At 38.3% G+C, this 10000-nt stretch overlaps 1 protein-coding gene across 2 annotated transcripts in view; it reads right to left on the bottom strand.

Annotated features, from left to right (window-relative positions):
* The window catches only part of lhfpl2a (LHFPL tetraspan subfamily member 2a), a 145901-nt gene that overhangs the window by 46731 nt on the left and 89170 nt on the right, over nt 1-10000 (bottom strand). The window contains exons 1-2 of one of the 2 annotated variants that reach the window (XM_051677684.1): nt 3081-4387; nt 2692-2808 (exon numbers count right to left, since the gene is read on the bottom strand). The gene's annotated coding sequence lies outside the window, so the exon portion shown is untranslated. Of the gene's footprint in view, nt 1-2691; nt 4388-10000 lie in introns of those variants that run through there. The other variant, XM_051677683.1, reaches the window with a different exon arrangement.

Genomic DNA, 10000 nt, shown 5'->3' with positions numbered 1-10000 from the left:
AGCAATAAATTAATTCAGAAATTTGACAATTGGGTCATTGACTAATATGGTTGTCTGAGGTGATAAAAATGTGAAATCTTTTACAAATCGAGTTTAAATGCATGCGAAGTTCTTAGAAATGTAATCTTTGTGCCCATGTGCCCTAACAAATGTTTTTAATGACTTCAAAAATGTCATGTGGTGTAACCATCAGGTAAAAGTAAAAATACTTTCCTTGCACATTAAATACATGAGAGTACATAAAACAATTTTTAAACACATTTTTTCAGATAAAAAATAAGATATATTTCTTACAAATATCATACATTTTTGAGATAAGGATATCAAGAAGTTCTCTCATGGTTACACCAAATGACATCAAATGGATTAATTTCAGATTATTTTACTCTGGATAGGGGCACTCGGCAGGGTTGCCCTCTTTCCCCTTTATTGTTCTGTCTTGCCCTGGAACCATTAGCAGCCGCGATAAGAAAGGAAGATGATTTTCCAGGGGTGATGAAGGGAGGTGTGGCACATAAGCTTCTGCTTTACACAGATTATATTTTATTATTTGTCTCTGAACCTACTAGATCTTTGCCTTGCCTCCATAGAATTATTAATTCATTTTCCAAGTTCTCAGGATACAGAGTTAATTGGTCTAAATCTGAAGTGAATAATAATGAATGTGAATAATTGATTCCATTTTTTATGTTGTGTTTGTGTTTTATTTTTGGAATCAATTAAATTGTTAATAACAAAAATAAAATATCAGAGAGATGTTTTAACTTCACACTCAGTCAGAAAATATTTTATGTTATTTGTCTGCATGTTGGTTACACCCCATGACAGTGATTTGGTTTTTCAAATATTAATAATAATAAAAAAGCAATTATTTTATTGCTTATTTAGAAAAAGAAAAAAGAAAGAATAATAAAAGATTAATCTGGACTACTTATGCCAACATTTCTTTTAGCTTTTACTGAGACAGTTACACCACATGACATTTTTTACTTTAACCTCCTGAGACCCGAGCATGTCTGCTGTGTGTATTTCCCATTCCCCTTTTTGATTTGGAACTAGTAGCACCATCTAAACAAGCAAAAATAAATACATTTTTAAACCAAATAGTATGTCCTCATATGTGGACAGCGGGACTAAGTTGTGAAATTTTAAATAACACTAAGCTATAGAAAGTCAGATTTATTTCATCAAATAGTTTATGATGTTTCCAGGAGTGTTGATTATTCATGTTTATGAGATGTTACAGACATTACATCAGAAATTATCATAATTAATTCAGATTCAAAGTAATGTCCAGCATCATCCAATCACTGTCAATCATGTTAAAATAAAATGATACATTATAAATTCTGAATCTATGTACTGATTATCATTGTCACATGTCTGTCAAACATGTTGAGTGATCCAAACATCATCTGCAGCCTGAAACTGAACTTTTGATCAGATTTTAGGAGTGAATGCACTTAACTGCATAGAGAGATATAGGATGCTCCCTTGCTCCCTATTTAGTGAATGACTTAACCTCCAGTGTGCTGTCTGTCTGCACTGATCTCAGAACAGTTTGAAATGCACCTTATTTTCATCCTAACTCCATATAAAGCCTCTGAAAGACACATTTATCAGCTTATGGATGAACTCATTTATTCTCAGTGTGATAATCCACAGACAGTAAATATCAGATATTTTAACTGAAAATTAGCCTATAGTCCACGTACGTGGTCATTGTGTTTAACAGTGTGCCATTTCGTGAAAAATCGTTCACATTTTATACCGGATGAAACTAGAGACTCTAATCTTTTGACTCAAACAGGTTTCAGTGTAAAAACTTAATGAGGTTTCTTACCAGATGTAGTTATGTTACCGTTTCTCCCAAACACAAACTCCATGTTGTTTGGTCACATGACTCCGCACATTGAAAGTTTAACCCTTTACTGACAGCACAGAGTCTCCTGAACTGAGATCAGTCGGTTTAAATGAAATGAAATTATCCATAGCCTATAGTGAAGCCAAAGCGTAATGTCCACATATGTTTACGTGAAGTCCTAGAATAAATATCAAAATGACTTTGAACTCAGAAATGGAAAATGTGTTCATCATACAGTAGTACAGGTGCTTTTTAAGTAATTGTTTTGTGTGAATTGCATTTGTAATGTATTTTTGAATAATTCAGTAGATCTGGAGAAAAAATAAGCATCATTGACCCTAAACATGATTTTATTTTTGTCATAATCGTGCAGCCCTGTTAAAGCAGATCTACAGTGAGTATCTATAGCTAAATAAACGTCAACTTAAGGTTTGTATTATTTTGATCCTACCTGTAAATTAGATTAATTTAACACCAACATTTTCTCTATTTTCATTCTAACTAAAAAAAGTCACGATTTATAGACCCATTATTAAATATGATAACTAGTTCCTGCTACTAATTTGACCAAACTCTGACTATAAACTCAAATAAACAACATTGCCGTTGGTTTAAAGGACTGATATAAAGCCCGTGTAAATAGTCTGAGTTAATTTCATTGATCTGAATGTCTCAGTGAATCTCTGTGAAGTTTGTAGTAAAACCTCTCTTAAATCTGGAGCTTTATTTTACTAACAGCTTTTCCTAATCTCATATGGAGTTGCTGTTTGTAAATGTAGACTGGTCTGAAGTTATTTTCACAAGAGCAGACTAGTGACCTCACTCACAGGCAGAGATGGCATGTGTTTGTTTGGATGGCACACATTCTTCACTCGCTGACCTCAGATCTTCTGTCATCAACGAGGCCTTCACACTGCAGTATGTGACGTGTTTCTGTCACACAGCTGAAGAAATAAGATGAGTGTTAATACAGAGATCTGCTCACAAACCCTCATCAGAGATCACAGAGGTCTGTAATACCTGCAGTTCAATGGTCAGTTGTATCACATTTATTTAAGTGTTATAAAATCGCTTAATAACCTTTTCTGTGTAAAGTTAAATGGAAGATTACAGGGTTTAGTTGTAATATTGAATATAACTTTATACAGAAAATGTTAATAAGTGATTTTACATGCATAATGTTTACATCTTGTATACATTTTTACTATAAATCTACCTTCACTTTAACATTCTTCTTCTTTTGTTTTTGGCGATTTGAATTCTTCGTGCATATCACCACCTACTGGTTGGGACTAATCAAAGGTGGAGATTTATAGTAAAAAAGAACTTAAATATTTATCTGTTTTTCACCCACACCTATCATATCACTTCTGAAGACATGGATTAAACCACTGGAGTCTTGTGGATTACTTTTATGCTGCATCTATGTGCTTTTTGGAGCTTCAAAGTTCTGGTCACCATTCACTTGCATTGTATGGACCTACAGAGCTGAAATATTCTTATATTAAAAAATCTTAATTTGTGTTCTGCAGAAGAAAGAAAGTCATACACATCTGGAATGGCATGAGGGTGAGTAAATGATGAGAGAATTTTCATTTTTGGGTGAACTGTCCCTTTAAGTACACAGTCTTATATATTTGTCTTTATGTCCAATTTTCAAATAATGTTTTGCTTTAAAATCAAAGTTTGTAATGTTGTGATTCTCCTCAGAGCTGGTTGGTTTGATTCATGGTTTACAACTGTTTTATGAAGGATTTTATAAAATCCCTATGGAAAAAATGAATGGGAAAAATACTTCCGGAACCAAGAGCGCTGAAAAGTAGGTGTGCACTGTTGCACTGTACAGATAAACATGCTTTTAGCCATCATAATGGTGTAGCAGTGGCTGATGGGGTGATGCTAACCAGCCAGTTCCTGACCGCCCGTAAAGATGAGAGCGCTGGATACAGAAGGTTTGGTCCACTTGGGTCATCAATGTTATTAACACTGTGAGTACTAGCAGCAATTGTTTATCACTGTAACTAGGTAATGAGTCCTCTGGAAAACAACAAAAATGAACCTCAAACACTTACCAAGCAGATAGTGTGTAAGTTACACAACAAGAGTAAGAAAAACCACATTCACACCAACCAAATGAACTGAATTCTAGTGTGAAATCCCTAAAAGAAGTTCACTCTAGTATAAATCACGTCTCTCTCAGCAAACAGAGACAGGCACAGAGTAAGCACAGATGACCTTTGACCTGTGCAGGAGGGGCACATGGAATCTGTAGTGGCTCAAATTCCAGTCATACACATGGTGTGCCCCTCTAACATGCTGCATTTGTATTTAATCCGTTCTGTTTTAACACAGACACATTAGAACTAGACATAACTGTCTGATCATGTGCAGTGTGTGTGATGTGTGTGTGTGTGTGTGTGTGAGAGAGAGTGTTTGTGTGTGTGTGTGTGTGTGTGTGTGTGTGAGTGTTTGTAGTGTGTGTATGTGTCTGTGTGTAGTGTGTGTGTGAGTGTATGTGTGAGTGTGTGTGTCTGTGTGTGTGTGTGTGTATGTGTGAGTGTGTGTGTGTCTGTGTGTGCGCGTCTGTCTGTCTGTGTGTGTGTGTCTGTGTGTGTGTGTGTGTGCGTCTGTCTGTCTGTGTGTGTGTGTGTGTGTGTGTGAGTGTGAGAGTGTGTGTCTGTGTGTGTGTGTGTGTGTGTGTGTCTGTCTGTCTGTGTGTGTGTGTGAGTGTGAGAGTGTGTGTCTGTGTGTAGTGAGTGTGTGTGTAGTGTGTATGTCTGTCTGTGTGTGTGTGTGTGTGTGTGTGTGTGTGTGTGTGTGTCTGTCTGTATGTTTCTGTGTGTAGTGAGTGTGTGTGTAGTGTGTGTGTGTGTGTGTGTGTGTGTGTGTGTGTGAAGGTACTACACTTTTACTGCCCAGAATATTCAATATTCAGTTTGTTGTTGTTTGCTGTAATGGACCAGTGTAATACAGTGAAACCCATCAGTGATCAATAAGTCACTTTCGATCAATAAAAAGCACCCACGTGAACGTGTTAAAAGCCTTTCAGCTGATAAGAACATTCTCATTCTGAGATAAATAAAGAACATGAGAATTAAACATCTGCACACTAATATTTATGGGTTTGTTTTACACTGTCCTCCTCTCTTCCAAAACGTAGTGAAAGGCATCTTAGACTCTTGACATCAGCAACATTATACTACCTTCTAAGCCACCTACTTTTGGCTAAATTCTCAGGCAACATCACATCATGGATCACAGTATCACAGAGTGAGAAAAGCACATTTTAAATATATATTTCATTCAATACTGACAAGCATCCGCAAATAGTTCAACTTAATAAAAATGAACTATTTTAATTAATTATCTGTGTGCTGTTGAAAATGTGACAGAAAGAGAGTTGAAAGAGGGATGACAGGAAAGAGTGAACAGGATGAGTGAGAGAAACAAACAACAACAACACCACGAGTGATGGACAAACAGACAGAGAGAGAGTGTTTCCTCTGATCTGGAGTCAGCTGTCAGCACACACACACACACACACACACACACACACATTCACACACTCACACACACACACACACACACACACACACACACACACACACACACACACACACACACATGTTGGTGCAGCTATCATTATGAGGACTCTCCATAGACATAATGATTTTTATACTGTACAAACTATAGATTCTATCCCCTAACCCTAACCCTATCCCTAAACCACACACACACACACACACACACACTCACACACACACACACACACACACACACACACACGTTGGTGCAGCTATCATTATGAGGACTCTCCATAGACATAATGATTTTTATACTGTATAAACTATAGATTCTATCCCCTAACCCTAACCCTACCCCTAAACCTAACCCTCACAAAAAACTTTCTGCATTTTTACATTTTCAATAAAACATCATTTAATATGTTTTTTAAGTGATTTGAATTATGGGGACACTAGAAATGTCCTCATAAACCACATTTATAGCATAATACCCTTGTAATTACCAGTTTATAACCTAAAAAAAGTCCTCATAAACCACTTAAACCTGCCCACACACACACATATATACACACACACACACACACACAAACACACACTCACACACACTCTCCCACACACACGCACACACAGAGAGACACACACACAGACAGACAGAGAGAGACAAACACAGAGACACAGACAGACACAAACACACACTCACACACACACACAGAGAGACACACACACAGACAGAGACTCACACACACAGACAGAGACACACACTCACACACACAAACACACACTCACAGAGAGACACACACACAGAGAGACACACACACACAGAGAGACACACACACAGACAGAGACACACACACACTCACACACACACACACACACACACACACACACACTCACACACACACACAGACAGAGACACACACTCACAAACACACACTCACAGAGAGACACACACACACAGAGAGACACACACACAGACAGAGAGACTCACACACACAGAGACACACACTCACACACACACACAGAGAGACACACACACAGACAGAGACACACACACACTCACACACACACACACACACTCACACACACACACAGACAGAGACACACACTCACACACACTCACACACACACACACACACAGAGACACACACACAGACAGAGACACACACACACTCACACACACTCACACACACAAACACACACTCACAGAGACTCACACACACAGAGACACACACTCACACACACTCACACACACACACACAGACAGAGACACACACTCACACACACACACAGACAGAGACACACACTCACAAACACACACTCACAGAGAGACACACACAGACAGAGAGACTCACACACACAGAGACACACACTCACACACACACAGAGAGACACACACACACAGACAGAGACACACACACACTCACACACACACACACACACACACACACTCACACACACACACAGACAGAGACACACACACAGACAGAGACACACACAGACAGAGACACACACACACTCACACACACACACACACTCACACACACTCACACACACACACACACAGAGACACACACACACTCACACACACACACACTCACACACACAAACACACACTCACAGAGACTCACACACACAGAGACACACACTCACACACACACAGAGAGAGACACACACACAGACAGAGACACACACACACACACTCACACACACACACACACACACACACACACACACACTCACACACACACATACAGAGACACACACTCACACACACTCACACACACAGAGACACACACACAGACAGAGACACACACACAAACACTCACACACACAAACACACACTCACAGAGACTCACACACACAGAGACACACACACAGACAGAGACACACACACACAAACACACACTCACAGAGAGACACACACACACAGACAGAGACACACACAGACAGAGAGACTCACACACACAGAGACACAGACAGACACAACCACACACACACACACACAGAGACACAGACAGACACAACCACACACACACACAGAGAGACACACAAACACAGACAGAGACACACACAGACAGAAAGACTCACACACACAGAGACACAGACAGACACAAACACACACACACACACAGACAGAGACACACACAGACAGAGAGACTCACACACACAGAGACACAGACAGACACAAACACACACACACACACAGAGAGACACACAAACACAGACAGAGACACACACAGACAGAGAGACTCACACACACAGAGACACAGACAGACACAAACACACACACACACACTTAATGCCATTTTTATGCCATGTTGTTCATAACAGTTGTCAGTTGAGGGCGCTGTTTTGCTGCTGTTGTTTTTAACAATCGATTCTGCTGGATGTTGGTCAATAAAGCTCATTTAGTATCTTTGGAGGGCAGGATTTTGGAAAGAGGGGGCGTGGCTAATTCAGTGGCTCGGTTTGACAGCTTGTGGTCATTCTAGAACGGCTAAAATCACTTACAGCACCTTTAAGTTGCGAACACTCATGTATTCAATGTGCGATTAAACTATTTTAATACCTTTTACTTGATGGTTACACCACATGACATTCTTAAAGTCATTAAAAAAGTTTTTTGTAGAAAATGCTATAAAAGTTTGTTTTTTTTAAATGTAAAAACAACATGAACTTAAAAGTTACATGTCTACAAAGTTGACACGTGTGTTTTAAAGTAGATTTTTAGAAATTTCTCATTTTTATCACCTCGGACAACCTTATCTGTCAATGACCCCAATTATTATTTTTTTAAATGCAAAAAGTTTTCTTTTAAAAGGAATTAAGCATTTTAAAAATGTAACATTAAAATTATAATTTTAAACTGATTTTATGAGAATTAAAAGATAAAAGTATCAGAGGGAAAATAGCAGTTCTATCTAGTAAAGTTTTGTCAACTGTGAGTGAATGATTGATAAAATAGAGATGTTGCTGAAGCTCTTCTTGTGTTTTAAATGTTAATGATATTTTTCGGTCATTAGGGTTGTGTTGTGTAATGTTGTATAATGTGTAATGTTGTGTTTCAGCTGGTGTTTGTGTCAGACTCACACAGACACATTTACACACATTCAACTGAAGGCAAATTCTGCTAACAGCAGATGAAACGTCTCACACACACAGACGACATGTCACGAGTCTGTTTACATAAATCACAAACACACAGACAGACAGACAGACAGACAGACAGACAGACAGACAGACAGACAACTGTATATAATCTGACTGCCACTATCACACTTCCTGCAGTGTGTGTAAATCAATTCATTAATCACTCATCTCATCTTCTCAATAATCACTGATTATCACAGCAGACTTGAGTGATTGACAGGGCCGTCACCATGGTAACAGTTCTCAGTTGTGATTGAAGGTTTGTGTTTTCTCATGAACAGCTGAGAGGAACTGATACTGTCACAGTTACACCTCACATCTGCTCAAATCAATTTCATTTCTACAATTACATGAAATACTAGAAGAAAGTGAAACAGGAATAAATAGGATTAAAAAACACACTCTTTGTTAAAGGAATATTCCGGGTTCAGTTAACTTTGAGATGAATTGTATTGAACACAGAATATTCCTTTAAGAAAGAGTGTATTTTTAAATCAGATCTGTTTATTCTTGTCACTTTCTTGTGAACAAACCACAAACAACTCAAGTCACTCTCTGCAATTAAACTAAACACACACACACACACACACACACACACACCTCTTATTTGAGTGAAGAACTCTGGGAAACGCCACACAAAATTGCAACCTGCAAGCGACACAAAAGTCAAAACAGAATTTGCTGTATTTTCACACTGAGCTCTTTTAAGACTGAATGTGTTAAAAATAACATTCAAAACAGACTTTAAACATTTACAGGTTAAAATGCAGAATTATAAAATCACTGGGGGTGTGATGACAAATCATATTTGTTAAGTCTCAAATTACAATCACATTTTTAATCAAACTACACAATGATGACTCTAAGACTTTATAGATATTACAGTTTCATTTTCTGTTAATGCATCATTTTGAAAGAGAGAGAGAGAGAGAGAGAGAGAGAGAGAGAGAGAGAGCGATTCAGCTGCTGGTCGAGAGTGAACCGCTCCAGCCAATCACAGCTCACCATTCCACAGTGACAGGAAGTGCAGAGGAGGAGAGTGTCTGATTACAGGAAGTCAGCTCTAGTTTCTCTCTGGAAAAGTCTGGACTCTCTCTCAATAATGTGTTTACAATCTGTTCTCTCCCTCACAATGTTTCTTACAGTAAAATCTCTTCAGTTCTCCAGATCCTTTCCTCTTTGACTTCACTTCTGAGAACATCTGAGAGAAGACTTCCTGAGAACAGGAATAAATTCACAATTCAACTCTCTCACATTAACTCATCAGAGACGCTTTAAAACAATCATCCCTCACTGACACTCACAGCAGCTCCATCAGACTGAAGTCACAGTCTTTACACAGGGTTCATATTACGAGTGCTTGTGAGGAACAATAAGTTCATGAAGTTGACAAGACATTTAACAGCACTGTATATTATCTGACTACAAAATCTACATATTTTCTCATGATTTTTTCAGTGCT

Source organism: Myxocyprinus asiaticus, chromosome 38 (genome assembly GCF_019703515.2).
Source record: "Myxocyprinus asiaticus isolate MX2 ecotype Aquarium Trade chromosome 38, UBuf_Myxa_2, whole genome shotgun sequence".
NCBI classification, from domain to species: Eukaryota; Metazoa; Chordata; class Actinopteri; order Cypriniformes; family Catostomidae; genus Myxocyprinus; species Myxocyprinus asiaticus.
Note: the sequence above shows the minus strand (reverse complement) of the source record. Positions and strands in the feature narration are given on the sequence as shown.